Source organism: Schistocerca cancellata, chromosome 1, assembly GCF_023864275.1.
Source record: "Schistocerca cancellata isolate TAMUIC-IGC-003103 chromosome 1, iqSchCanc2.1, whole genome shotgun sequence".
Classification (NCBI taxonomy): domain Eukaryota; kingdom Metazoa; phylum Arthropoda; class Insecta; order Orthoptera; family Acrididae; genus Schistocerca; species Schistocerca cancellata.
This window is the reverse complement of record NC_064626.1, coordinates 607,506,148-607,522,012: the sequence shown is the minus strand read 5'-3', so window position 1 is coordinate 607,522,012 and position 15,865 is coordinate 607,506,148.

Sequence of the window (15,865 nt, the reverse complement as noted above, 5' to 3'; positions counted from 1 at the left end):
GACGGCTGCGAATGGTCCTCGCCGATACCCCAGGAGCAACAGTGTCCCTAATTTGCTGGGAAGTGGCGGTGCGGTCCCCTACGGCACTGCGTAGGATCCTACGGTCTTGGCGTGCATCCGTGCGTCGCTGCGGTCCGGTCCCAGGTCGACGGGCACGTGCACCTTCCGCCGACCACTGGTGACAACATCGATGTACTGTGGAGACCTCACGCCCCACGTGTTGAGCAATTCGGCGGTACGTCCACCCGGCCTCCCGCATGCCCACTATACGCCCTCGCTCAAAGTCCGTCAACTGCACATACGGTTCACGTCCACGCTGTCGCGGCATGCTACCAGTGTTAAAGACTGCGATGGAGCTCCGTATGCCACGGCAAACTGGCTCACACTGACGGCGGCGGTGCACAAATGCTGCGCAGCTAGCGCCATTCGACGGCCAACACCGAGGTTCCTGGTGTGTCCGCTGTGCCGTGCGTGTGATCATTGCTTGTACAGCCCTCTCGCAGTGTCCGGAGCAAGTATGGTGGGTCTGACACACCGGTGTCAATGTGTTCTTTTTTCCATTTCCAGGAGTGTACGTATCACGTTTCCGTTGGTTTTCTGTCCCATGCTATTTTTTGCTGAGCTCGTCTTCTATCTCTCTCCCTCTCTCTCTCTCAGCACGCTGTTGTAACACGCCGTGGCCTGGCTCACGTGGGACATACCGCTTATTTCCCGGTTCTGTTTCTGTCTCTGGTATGACCACACACTGCTGGTCGCAAGGTGAATGATTTTTAATTAAAGTTTCTAATTTTTAACCCATTACTATTCTGTGTCCAAACACTTCTCATTGTTACTTACTCAGTCGCATAAGGTCTGGGAGTATCTGAATACCATACTTCTACAAGAAGAGACGCATTTACGCATTTAATATGTATTTGAAACTTGAAAATCTGGGCTGTGATTTTAGTTTACTTTAACTATTGTAAAAGCATAGTTTTGCGTATTATTTTGAGCTAAAAATCAGTGCTATGGTCAGGCAGAGATTGCGAAATCAGGTACTGAAACATAAAGCGTACACAAGAGCAGATACAGACTCAGATCAGAATTTAGAAGTGATGAAAATGGGGCTAAGGCGTAAGTCAATATTTCTGAAGAATCAATGGACAAAGAAGTAGGTTACGGAAGTACTGAGGAATGAAGGGATGCACTTGAAATTCTCGAAGGCTATAGGTACTGTGATAACGAATAGATCAGAAGAGAGTTCATTTGAAGAGGAATGGACATCCCTAAAGACGGAAATCACAGAGGTTGTAGAGAAAAACATAGGTACAAAGAAGGTAGCTGTGAAGAAACCATGGTTAATGGGAGAAATACTTCAGTTCATTGATGAAAGGAGGAAGTACGAAAATGTTCAGGAAAATTCAAGAATACAAAAACACAACTCACTTAGGAATGAAATAAATAAGTAGTGAAGGAAAGTTAAGGCAAAATGGCTGCAGGAAAAATGTGAAGGAATCGGAAAAGAAATGATTGTCGGAAAGACTGAATCAGCATATAGGAAGCTCAAACTAACTTTCTGGAAATTAAAAGCGAGGGTGGTAACATTAAGAATGCAATAGGAATCCCTCTGTTAAATGCAGACGAGAGAGTGGATAGGGGGCAAGAGTACATTAATGGTCTCTCTGAACAGAAAGACTTGTCTGATGACGTGACAGAAGAAGAAACAAGACTCGATAGGGAAGAGATGGGGCTCTAGTATTAGAATCAGTATTTAAAAGAGCTTTGAAAGAGTTAAGATCTAATAGGTCATGAGGGATAGGTAACATTCTATCCAAATTACGAAACTTACTGCGAGGTGGCAACAAAACGACTATTCATGTTGATGTGTAGAATGTGTGAGGATGGAGACATGCCATCTGACGTTCGGAAAAACATCTTCAACCCAGTTCCGAAGACTGCCAGAGTTGACAAGTGTGAGATTTATGGCACAATCAGCTTAACGGCTCATACATTCAACTTACTGACAAGAATAATAAACAGAAGAATGGAAAAGAGAATGTGCTAGACGCGAGCAGTTTGGCTTTAGGAAAGGTAAAGGCACCAAACAGGAAAATCTGATGTTGCGGTTGATAATGGAAACGAGACTAAAGAAACATTGAGACAAGTTCATAGGATTTATCGACTAGGGGAAAATGTTCGACGATGTCAAGTGGTGCAACATGTTCGAAATGTTGAGCAAAATAGGGATAAATTGTAAGGAGCCACGGGTAATATGCAACATGAAAATGGTTCAAATGGCTCTGAGCACTATGGGACTCAACATCTTAGGTCATAAGTCCCCTAGAACTTAGAACTACTTAAACCTAACTAACCTAAGGACATCACACACACCCATGCCCAAGGCAGGATTCGAACCTGCGACCGTAGCAGTCCCGCGGTTCCGGACTGCAGCGCCAGAACCGCACGGCCACCGCGGCCGGCTATGCAACATGAAACAGAACCAAGAGTGAATAATAAAAGTGGAAGAACAATAACGAAGTGCTCGGATTAAAAAGGGTGTAAGACAGGAATGCAGTCCTTCGCTCCTGGCCGTCCGGAGCGGCAGTGCGGTTCTAGGCGCTACAGTCTGGAACCGCGTGACCGCTACGGTCGCAGTTTCGAATCCTGCCTCGGGCATGGATGTGTGTGTGATGTCCTTAGGTTAGTTAGGTTTAATTGGTTCTAAGTTCTAGGGGACTGATGACCACAGATGTTAAGTCCCATAGTGCTCAGAGCCATTTTTGAGAAAGTATACCAATGATAAGATTCGTTGATGACATTGTTATCCTGAGTGAAAGTAAAGAGTAATTATAAGATCTATTGAATGGTATGAACAGTATAATGATTAAAGAGTATGAATTGAGAGTAAATCGAAGAGAGACAAAAGAAGTGAGAAATAGCAGAAACGAAACCAACTACAAAATTATCAGGAAATATGGGCACCAAGTAAATGAAGTTAGAGAATTGTGATTCCTCGGCACCAAAATAATTCATGACAGACAGAGCAAGAAGCAAATCAAAAACGTATTAACACTGTCTAAAAGGGCACTTCTGGCCAAAACCAGCCTATTATTACCGAACATGAGCCTTAATTGTGGAAGAAATTTCTGAGAATGTACATTTTGATCGCATCATTGTATGGTGGTGACACATAGACTGTGGGGAAACAGGAATAGAAGAAATCGAAGCATTTGAGAATGGTACAACAGATGAATGTTGAAAATTAGGTGGTCTGATAGTGTGAGGAATGAGGCGGTTCTGCGCAGTATCGGAGTTGAAAAGACTGCGTGGAATACACTGACAAAAATGACAGGATGATGGACATCTGTCAAGACTTCACGGAATAACTAGTGAGAGATGTAGAGGGTAAAAACTGTAGAGGAAGATAGACATTAGTATACATCCAGCAAGTATCTGAAGATCTAGGTGGCAAGTGCTTCTCTGAGATGAAGAGACTGGTAAGAATGGTGACTAAAAAAAACAAAAGAAGGCTATGATTATAGTATCATATTTCCTTAGCAGTAGTCAGACTGTGCCGTTCACTCATGGGTCAAATTTTATAGAAAGAGGAATGTTTTCAGGGCATTAACTCCGAAGTCATAGCTGTTAGTCACTCTTCCGTGAAACAATAACAGGTAGTAATGTTTTCAGAACGAGGTTTTCACTCTGCAGTGCACTGATGTGAAACTTCCTGGCAGATGAAAACTGTGAGCCGGATCAAGACTCGAACTCGGGACCTTTGCCTTTCGCCGGCAAGTGCTCTACCATCTGAGTTTCCCAAGCACGACTCACGCCCCGTCCTCACAGCTTCATTTCCACCAGTACAGAAACTGTGAGCACGGGGCGTGAGTCGTGCTTGGGAAACTCAGATGGTAGAGCACTGGCCCGCAAAAGGCAAAGGTCCCGAGTTCGAGGTTCGGTCCGGCTCACAGTTTTAATCTGCCAGGAAGTTTCAGGTAGTAACGTTCTCAAACTGAAAGGTAAGGCAGCCGAAATCGGTTATTCTGGAATATCGGCAACCATACCTGAATATCATGCATGGCTCCGTTAATAACGCGTGAAGAAATAAGCAACTAATAGAAACGCACTTTCAACTTTATGCGATACACGAGCTGGTCTGCAACGATTTTTGTAAACTGAATTATATGTAAATTTTTAGTATATCAAGATGCACCTAGGAAAACAATCTCAAATGTGACGGTGTTTAATTGATCTTGCCTTTCAGTTTTCGCACCTTTACCGAACTTTTGCGAGTAGCATAGGCGCCTATATTATCGTTATGTCACTGTACTCGCAGACAGAAATCTGTTAAAGAGAGTATATCATTCAATTTTTATTTTCTGTGTCTTGATTGTAAGAAGAGTAAAGAGGAAATAACGTTTTTAAAAATAACGTGTGCTTCTGCATACCATCATTGGTAGGAAACCTCGTTTCGACAAGTGGACCGTTCACGAATTGAAAGGTCCGCTACGTTGTACGTGGCTCAAGTTACGTATGCGATGGTCAGTATTCCTTCAGTTGTCACATGACAGATATATCATTGCAACCCTTGTCCTGAATTTATAATAGGCCTAAGTGATGTATTTCAATAAATATTTGATGTCAAAAATCGTTGTTCATTAACGGCAAATAGAGTACAGGTTGCCGCCACGGCATATCGATGAGTATGCGTTTCCCGTTGCCTCCTCGTAACTCAATGGTTCCGGCTCCCCTTACTCGGTCAGCTCAACGAGCGCAGTTGCTCCATTGTCCGGCACGTGCTGCCAGAATGGAAGGAGAAAGTGTTCTCACAGCGTGTAATGAGTGGTTGTTATACTATCTTAAATCAATCTCTGACCTTCTTGCTGCAAGAACCAGAACATGTCGAAATAGTACATATTTTCGCACTCATCGTGTTCCTCAACAGCCAATTTGTTACATCAATACTACCGTCAAAAAAATCTACGTTCTCACGTATTGTGGTTGTCTGTAAGTTTTCTGTTGGTGGTATAACTGATGAACAAAAAAGGTAAATTAGTTACAGACAATAGCGTGCGCACACTTTATTCAACATGTAAACCTCACTACGGATATTCGTACTCAGGTTACGACATATTCGATGTGCTTACCGTCATTGGCGATGATGTGGTACAGACGAATAGTGAAATTCTGTATGACCTGCTAAAGTGTCGGAAAATCGATGCTATCGATAATCCCCTTAATGGCTATCTGCAGCTCAGCAATGGTTTTGGGTTTATTGATGTCCAGCTTGACAATATAGCCCCACAAAAAGGAGTCGCGTGAGTTCATATCCAGGGAATACGATGGCCAATCGAGGCCTATGCCAGTGGCCACTGGTACCCCAGAGCTAGAATGCAGTGCCCAAAGGGCTCCTCCAGGATATCTAACTCTCTCCCACTTCGATGGAATCGACCTCCGTCTTGATGAACCACATCTTGTCGAAATCGGGGTCGCTTTGCATAATGGGGATGAAATCGTCTTCCGAAACCTTCACACACCGTTCTGTAGTCACCGTGCCATCAAGGACTGTTTCACAGATTATTCCGTGACTGGACACTGCACACCACACAGTCACCCACTGAGAGTGAAGAAACTTCTCGATTGCGAAATGTGGATTCTCAGACCCCCCAAATGCTCCAGTTTTGCTTATCGACGAACTCATCCCAAGGAAAATGGGCTTCGTTGCAAAATCATATTCACATCAATGCCCTGTTCGTCAGTTCTGTAGACAATAGCGTTGGCGTAACACAACCGCCGTTCCATGGCCCTGGGGCTTGCGGGCTGACGGGTTTGAATCTTTATGGGAAGGAATCCACGTCTTCAAGGACAGCTTGTCGCAAGTCTCCCAGTTGATTCCCACCTGTTGTGTAGCTCGCCTGACTGATTTCCAGGGATTGGTTTGAAATATAGCCGTATCTTTTTGATGTTTTCAAGCGTTTCCACCTTTTATGGACGACCGACATTGCCAATACTGTCATGACGAGCGCGCTACCAATTCTACCAAACCTGCGAATCAAATTCTTGATTGTTAGCACACTTGGACCAGTTGACTTCAGCTTGAACCCGGTTCAAACTTCCTTTCACCGCAGTTGTGATGTTACTGCTTGGATAGCAAGCCTTCACAAGCGCTATACACTCAGGCACGCTGCACGTGACATTTTCACGTGCAAATAGCCGACATTAGTAAGTTGCGTGCGCATGCGCATAGTGATTCCCGTCATGCCCCGCGGCCAACCGTACAGTTTGAAAGTCCTAACGCAAATCGTTCACAAGTTAAAAGGGTTTTATTCCATATAGTTCAATAATTGCTACACTGTACATTCAGTTAGGCTGATGTAGGAAAATAGAAAACCAGAAATAAAGTAAAGCTTATCGTGTTTCTATTTCTATGCAATTCTGCTGCATGTTGTCTCCTCACAGACCAGTGCAGTAAGCGATATGTAGTACGACCAGGTCGTCCATAGTGAAGGTTCTTGTGAATAAATATGTGACTAGCATTGTAGCATTGTACACTACGACGACGTCTAGCGATATAATAAACGTGAAAACTGCATTTTTGCGAAAGAGCTGTGGGTTGGTATTTCATCTACATCTCATGATTAACATGCAATTCACATTTAAGTGCTTGGCAGAGGGTTCATCGAACCACAATCATACTATCTCTCTACCATTCCACTCCCGAACAGCGCGCGGGAAAAACGAACAGCTCAACAAAATATTTTCGCATTCGGAAGAGAAAGTTGGTGACTGAAATTTCGTAAATAGATCTCGCCGCGACGAAAAACGTCTTTGCTTTAATGACTTCCATCCCAACTCGCGTATCATGTCTGCCACACTCTCTCCCCTATTACGTGATAATACAAAACGAACTGCCCTTTTTTGCACCCTTTCGATGTCCTCCGTCAATCACACCTGGTAAGGATCCCACACCGCGCAGCAATATTCTAACAGAGGACGAACGAGTGTAGTGTAAGCTGTCTCTTTAGTGGACTTGTTGCATCTTCTAAGTGTCCTGCCAATGAAACGCAACCTTTCGCTCGCCTTCCCCACAATATTATCTATGTGGTCCTTCCAACTGAAGTTGTTCGTAACTTTTACACCCAGGTACTTAGTTGATTTGACAGCCTTGAGAATTGTACTATTTATCGAGTAATCGAATTCCAACGGACATCTTTTGGAACTCATGTGGATCACCTCACACTTTTCGTTATTTAGCGTCAACTGCCACCTGCCACACCATACAGCAATCTTTTCTAAATTGCTTTCCAACTGATACTGGTCTTCGGATGACCTTACTAGACGGTAAATTACAGCATCATCTGCGAACAACCTAAGAGAACTGCTCAGATTGTCACCCAGGTCATTTATATAGATCAGGAACAGCAGAGGTCCCAGGACGCTTCCCTGGGGAACACCTGATATCACTTCAGTTTTACTCGATGATTTGCCGTCTATTACTATGAACTGCGACCTTCCTGACAGGAAATCACGAATCCAGTCGCACAACTGAGACGATACCCCATAGGCCCGCAGCTTGATTAGAAGTCGCTTGTGAGGAACGGTGTCAAAAGCTTTCCGGAAATCTAGAAATACGGAATCAACTTGAGACCCCCTGTCGATAGGGGCCATTACTTCGTGCGAATAAAGAGCTAGCTGCGTTGCACAAGAACGATGTTTTCTTAAACCACGCTGATTACGTATCAATAGATCGTTCCCTTCGAGGTGATTCATAATGTTTGAATACAGTATATGCTCCAAAACCCTACTGCAAACCGACGTCAATGATATAGGTCTGTAGTTCGATGGATTACTCCTACTACCCTTCTTAAACACTGGTGCGACCTGCGCAATTTTCCAATCAGTAGGTACAGATCTATGGGTGAGCGAGCGGTTGTATATGATTGCTAAGTAGGGAGCTATTGTATCAGCGTAAACTGAAAGGAACCTAATCGGTATACAATCTGGACCTGAAGACTTGCCCGTATCAAGCGATTTGAGTTGCTTCGCAACCCCTAAGGTATCTACTCATGCTAGCAGCTGTTCGTGTTTCAAATTCTGGAATATTCCATTCGTCTTCCCTGGTGAAGGAATTTCGGAAAACTGCGTTCAATATCTCCGCTTTAGCGGCACAGTCGTCGGTAACAGTACCATCGGCACTGCGCAGAGAAGGAATTGACTGCGTCTTGCGGCTTGTGTACTTTACATACGACCAGAATTTCTTCGGATTTTCTACCAAATTTCTAGACAATGTTGCGTTGTGGAGCCTATTAAAAGCATCTCGCATTGAAGTCCGTGCCAAACTTCGCGCGTCTGTAAATTTTAGACAATCTTCGGGATTTCGCGTTCTTATGAACTTCGCATGCTTTTCATGACTTTACCTGCCAGTAGGACGTCAATAAATTATTAAAATTCTATTAAGCTAAAATAATGAACGATTAGACTTGGAAACAATGAGATGTGAAGCGTAAGTCATTTTATTAACCGCAGAGTAAACAGGAGAGTATGTGTTCCCCTGATAAAAGGGTAGCTATCGCGTCGTGACGTTGAGTTCTTAAATTACACCGTTCTTTGATTCTCGGCAAACGCGCAGTAGTGAGAGTGTTAAAGTGGAATTCGGTCTTCCGACAGTACGATTGGCCGCGCAGTCTCACCCCGCGGAAGAGCGGAACCGCTCGCCGCTATCTTTAATACAAATTACTGTGCGAGCGGCAGTAAATCAAGAGAGTGCGGCTCTACCGAACAATTACTGGCGGCGCTACACATCAATCACGCTGATAAGGGAGATGTATGGCGGCGATCAGTCAGCGGAACGACACCCGCGCGGCGCGCCCGCGCTGCCACCTGCTGTCTACTTGCTGTACTACTTCTGCGCTCCCGGTGCTACTAATCGCCTCATTTAGAGCACCCATTACAACAGGGCTTAACAACTGGTCGGTTTTGAGTGCGAGTACTCGCGTCTGCTCAGGCACGTGCTCGCGAGCAGGTGCAAGGTCGCGGAATAGGGAGGGAGGGGAAATGCGCGCGCACGTTTGAATGTGATCTCGCGTTCTTAGCAGATTTAACTAGCCATCTGAATGCTTTGAACATTTCACTACAAGGTAAAGATCTGCTAATTACTCATTTCATGGATCGAATACGAGCTTTTAAAATGAAATTGACACTTTGGGTGAGTCAGTTGGAAACAGGAAACCTAGCTCATTTTCCTAAATTATTATCCATGCAAGATGTTCACGAAGACTGTGAATGTTATTCACATAGTTTAATTGATCAGCGCTTTCAAGATCTGACAGCACTAGACAGTGATTTTGAACTGTTCTCTCCATATTCAGCGAATATTTAAGCGATTCGTCCTGAGCTGCAGCAAGAAATTATTGACCTGCAGTGTGACAGACAATACAGAGACAAATTTCAGAACAAGAAAAACATTTTGGAATTCTACAGACACTTCCCTCAGGATAGATTTCCTCGTTTTCACAAACTGGCGGCTACAATTATATCAATGTTCGGTTCCACGTATGTTTGTGAACAACTGTTCTCTGCAATGAAATGTAACAAGACGCGCCTGAGAAACGCATTGTCTGATCGAAATTTAAACTGCACGTTGCGCCTAAAATGCATAAGAACAATTACTCCGATCATAGACGCAATTGTAAAGGGCAAGAAGTACAAGATAACCGAGAATCCCACACTTCAGCGACATCTTTTATTTTGTAACAGTTCACAAATTAATGCGAATGTAGAGGCATACACTAAGCTAATAAAATTATGTGGCATGTGTACATTCTCCTTTATTTGTTTCATTTGTCGCAGTAATAATTCGTGAGTGATATCCCTGCAGGTGGCCGCGAATTTACATTGACTGGCGGCAGCTGTTGTGTGCCCCACGTGACTTTCCCCACTGTCCACTTTGGTCCGGTAGTGGGGGTAGCACGCTCGCGCTGCTCCGTGCTCGCGCCTTGCTGCTCACAGCTTGCTCTGTGAGCACATATGTTGTGAAGCCCTGCATTACAAATTCTCATTTAACGTTTGTGATAAGCCAAGTTCAATCACTTCAGCCATATGATACTGCCAACAACTAGAAGCGTGTAGGTTTCATCAGGTGGTGGCTTTTAAATAATATTATTTGATGATTCATGAGCAGATTCATTAATATTTGGAGTTCTTCTGTTGAAATATGCACGTTATTGTTTGATTAGCATAATTATTGCTGTAGTTATTGTCGGTTCGAAGGTTTTCGGGGCTGGAGTCTCTTTCCAAAGGTCTTCTTCTGGCTTGTAGACCCCATCATCTAAAACAGTTCACTAACGCTAGAGCCACTACTGGAAGTGGCCATCTCGATTTCTATTGGTCCATTGTTTCCTGCCATTTTATTATTCTCCCATTGATGGAGAGATGTGGAGGAATTTCCTATAAGTTTCTTATCACATGATCACTATCGAGTTACATCATAACCTTGAATATACCTCATACAATTGACTGAGATTCGTAGGTGTCTCCTTTACCTTGGTTTCCCGGAGGGAATGGAGTGGACGACACCAAGAAACACAGGTGTTTAACCTGAAACTGGATTTTATGAGATCATTATCTCATTCAGACTTCTCCTAGATAACCAACTGCATATCAGTAGTCGCATTACGTAACAAGCCGTTATTGATAACATGACAGTAGACTACCGAGATCTTGCAACTTTTCTCGATGCTTGTCAAGGTGTTTCGTATGTATGTACCAGGTTTGTTGAAAAAATTCCGGAACATTCGTAATTACGGACCAATGGTTTATAGTAACGAAATGCTGTTGGAATCCCTGCACACCCATGAGTTTAATGTGTAATTGTCGGACGTTTTATTGTGTTAATGTATGTTAGTTGTTGTTCAGTGCTGTATTGAGTGGAACGTTGTGTCGCATAGTTTGCGAATTTTCGCGTGGCAGAGTAAGAGGAGCAATATGCCTGCATTAAATTTTGAGTGAAACTCAAGAAAACCTTTACAGAGACGCACCAAACGACTCAGGAATCCTACTAGGTGTTCACTCGGTTTAAAAATGACCGAAAGGAAGTTAAGGAAACCACTCTTTCGCGACGTCCTCCGACGTCTATCAATGACATTCAGGTCATGAACATCAACAAAACTGGGAGTGACAATCGAAGAATGACGATCCGAGAGATTGCAGAAGAAAGTAACATTTCAGTTGGATTATGTCATTAAATCCTGATACAGCATCGTGGAATGCATCGCTCTGCAGCCAAGTTGACCCCACGGCTCATCACCAGAAAGACCTTCTCCTCGCAGTCTATGAAGAAATTTTGTATCGAGCAGATGAGAACAAGATGTTCCGTAAAAGAATCATAACTGGTGATGAGACGCAGGTCTACAGTTACGATGTTGAAACGTCGAAAGGACGAAGATTTGCAGTGACAGACGCGATAACAGAAAATTTGCAGACGACGCTTCGCGCGGTCCAATAAAGGCGTACCAAGACTGCTTCCGGAATAGGAAACGCCGTTGGTGGCGGTGTGTCACTTATCGAGGATAGTATTTCGAAGGTGACCATGCACAATGAGAAAATGTGAGTGTGGAAAAATTGTGTTGACGAAATGCCGGAATATGTATGACAGACCTCGTCTTTACAGGGTGACTCCGTGACGATGTTACAAACTTTCAGGGATGATGGAGAAGGATGAATGTATCAATTTGAGGCAAAGTGTTTCTGGCCCGGAAAGGAAAGTTGTTCGGATACGACTGTCAGAGGAATACATGTGCCGATACTACTGCAGCTGAGACTGTAGAATGTGATAGTGTGGACCAAAATAAGAAAAAAACGTATAGTAAACATCGACACAAAACTGCATACCTGAGGAGCTATGAGCAATCTTTCAATGGATGAGATGTGTTTCACAGTAGGGAAGATGAAAAAGTCTTCATAGCTCATCAACTCCGTTATGTAGATTAGTGCTACAGGCGAAGGTTGAAAATTAGATGGACTGAATAGGTAAGGAATGGCGAGGTGCTGCGCAGAATCGGAGAAGAAAGGAATATGTGGTTAAACACTGACAAGAAGAAGGGACAGGTTGAAAGAACATCTGTTAACACATCCGGGGGAAACTATTGTGGTACTAGAGGGCGCTGTAAGGGGCAAAACCTGTAGAGGAAGACAGAGATTGGAATACATCCAGCAGTGTGGGATCCGTACCAGATCGGGTTGACGGAGGAGATAGAGAAGATCCAAAGAAGAGCGGCGCGTTTCGTCACAGGGTTATTTGGTAACCGTGATAGCGTTACGGAGATGTTTAACAAACTCAAGTGGCAGACTCTGCAAGAGAGGCGCTCTGCATCGCGGTGTAGCTTGCTCGCCAGGTTTCGAGAGGGTGCGTTTCTGGATGAGGTATCGAATATATTGCTTCCCCCTACTTATACCTCCCGAGGAGATCACGAATGTAAAATTAGAGAGATTAGAGCGCGCACAGAGGCTTTCAGACAGTCGTTCTTCCCGCGAACCATACGCGACTGGAACAGGAAAGGGAGATAATGACAGTGGCACGTAAAGTGCCCTCCGCCACACACCGTTGGGTGGCTTGCGGAGTATAAATGTAGATGTAGAATGTAGATGTAGATGAAATAATTGAGGAGGTAGTTTGCAAGTGTACTCTGAGATGAGGAGGTTGGCATAGGAAAGCTATTCGTAGTGGGCCGCGTAAAACCAGTCCGCAGATTGATTATTAAAAAAAAAAGGTATTGCTTATGGTACGGAACACCACATCTGAAAGTTGCCTAAATTACAATCTCGGCAAGAACATAAATGTATTCCACTGTCAAAGGTATCGTAAATACTTTCGCTTACAACTTTCGACTTGTTCGTTTGTCGACCACTAGCCTTTGCCTCAAATCCTTCTACATCATTCTTTAAGGTCTGTAACATTGTTAAGGAATGAACCTCGCATGTTGTTGTTGTTGTGGTCTTCAGCCCAGAGACTGGTTTGATGCAGCTCTCCATGCTACTCGATCCCGTGCAAGCTTATTCATCTCCCAGTACCTACTGCAATCTACATCCTTATGAATCTGCTTGGTGTATTCATCTCTCGGTCTCCCTATACGATTTTTACCCTTCACGCTGCCATCCAGTACTAAATTGGTGATCTAATGATGCCTCAGAACGTGTCCTACCAACCGATCCCTTTTTCTGGTCAAGTGGTGCCACAAATTCCTCTTCTCCCAATTCTATTCAGTACCTCCTCATTACTTACCTCATCTAGCCATCTAATCTTCAGCATTCTCCTGCAGCACCAAATTTCGTATGCTTCTATTCTCTTCTTGTCCAAACTATCGTCCATGTTTCGCTTCCATACATGGCTACATTCCATACAAATACATTTAGAAACGCCTTCCTGACACTTAAATCTATACTCGACGTTAACAAATTTCTCTTCTTCAGAAACGCTTTCCTTGCCATTGCCAGTCTATATTTATGTCCTCTCTACCTCGACCATCATCAGTTATTTTGCTCCCCAAATGGCTACTACTCTAAGCGTCTCATTTCCTAATACAGTTCCCTCTGCATCACCCAAATTAATTCGAATACATTCCATTATTCTCGTTTCCCTTTTGTTAATGTTCATATTTATCCTCCTCTCAAGACACTGTCCATTCCGTTCAACTACTCTTCCAGGTCCTTTGCTGCCTCTGATAGAATAACAATGTCATCGGCGAACCTCAAAGTTTTTTTTTCTTCTCCATGGATTTTAATATCTACTTCGAAAGTTTCTTTTGTTTTCTTTACTGCTTGCTCAATATACTGATTGAATAACACTGGGGATAGGCTACAACCCTGTCTCACTCCATTCCCATCCACTGTTTCCCTTTCATGCACCTCGACTCTCATAACTGCCATCTGGTGTCTGTACAAATTGTAAATAGCCTTTTGCTCCCTGCATTTTACACTTGCCACGTTCATGATTTGAAGGAAAGTATTCCAGTCAACATTGTCAAAAGCTTTCTCTAAGTCTACAAATGCTATGTTTGCCTTTCCTTAAGCTATCCTCTAAGTAAGTCGAAGTTCAGTATTGCCTCACGTGTTCCAACATTTCTACGAAATCCTAGCTAATCTTCCCCGATGTCGGCTTCTACCAGTTTTTCCTTTCATCTGTTAAGAATTCGCGTTAGAATTTTGCAGTCGTGGCTTATTAAACTGATAGTTCGGTAAATTTCACATCTGTCAACACATGCTTTGTTTGGGACTTTAATTATTTCACTCTTCTTGAAGTCTGAGGATATTTAGTTTGTCTCATACATATTGCTCACCAGATGGTAGAGTTTTGTCAGGGCTGGCTCTCCCAAGGCTGTCAGTAGTTCTAATGGAAAGTTGTCTACTCCTTGGGCCTTTTTTCGACTCAGGTCTTTCAGTGCTCTGTCAAACTCTTTAGGCCGGCGCAGGTTTGAATCCTGCCTCGGGCATGGATGTGTGTGATGTGCTTAGGTTAGTGAGGTTTAAGTAGTTCTAAGTTCTAGAGAACTGATGACCTCAGAATTTAAGTCCCATAGTGCTCAGACCCCAGTATTACATTTCGTTTTCTTGTCATGATCAATTCTTTTTTCTTTCGTCTTTCCTGCAAGCACAATTTCTATGTCCTTCAATGAAAGAAGGTTCCTACTTCTTGCTCCACTGACAGGGTTCTGTAACGCCCTGTGCCACCATAACGCATCTGCAAGGTTTCCGAAATCGATGGCGCACTAAACCTTTTTACTTTGATGTGAGTTTGCTTCTTTTGGAAGACCAGACACAGACGCGAAATCAACGTTCAGGCCTTATAAGAAAAGTGACAAACAACTGAACTCTGACGATCCTGGGGATGTCTATAGATTAACACTGGTACTAGGCGACTTTAGGCCTCAAGTGCATACATAGTCGTAATTACACGATTAGCACTTGTGTTGCCGAAACCGATAGGACGCTGTGTGATATACCGGATTGCGGAACGAAACGACTGAACTTTTTCTGTCTTCTCTTTCCATTCTTTTTGCGTATCTCTACATTCTCTTTCCCGACCTCTTATTCTTTTTCTGTCCATGCCTTCTATGTTTTGTAAGTGGTAGTTGCCTGACTGGTTAACTCAATGCACGAAGCTACGATGTATTACGTGTTGTACCGCAATAAGAGATCTAGTGATGAAAGACGATTGATCTGGTGTAACCCTGTAAGCTGTTAAGTGAGGATATATGATGCCTTCCGGCTGTTAACCCCGAGAGGGCAGCGAAGTAATATTGATATGACGTGATGTAAGACGTTGTTCTCTAACAGAGGATATGATGACGTCCAGCTGTTATCCCCCAGAGGGCAGCGACGTTTAGTTGACGTGAAGTGATGTATGAGGTTGTTTTACTGAGGTTATTGGTGAGCAGGCAAAAGCTCCTATCGTTCATGTAGTTCAAGGTAATTATGTGCAGGCAAGAATTCCTCTGTCAGTTGTTTCAAGTGATGATTCTATGAGAGAAGATGATTCAGTGATGTTAAATTGTTTATTTTATGTTGTCGCCCACAAAGGACAGAGAAAATCCGTTAAGCACGATTCGTTTTACCGTTCATCGAGTTTACATCTGAGAATGGATTTTTTTTTCTTTTTATTGCGGTCCATGTCACCAGTGAACGCTTACTGTAATCAGAGGCTGCATGGCGTAAACATGTGGAGTGGCACAGCTGTCGCCTTGCGATAAGCCAGCCACGACTCTACACGCTACCACTTCTCTTCCTCTTCTTCGTCTGGTTTGTCATAAATTAAGTCTAAAATTCATTTGATCTATAAGTCATTTATTCCGTAGGTTTTGAGTGACAATGTACAGAGAGTATTACGTAGAAT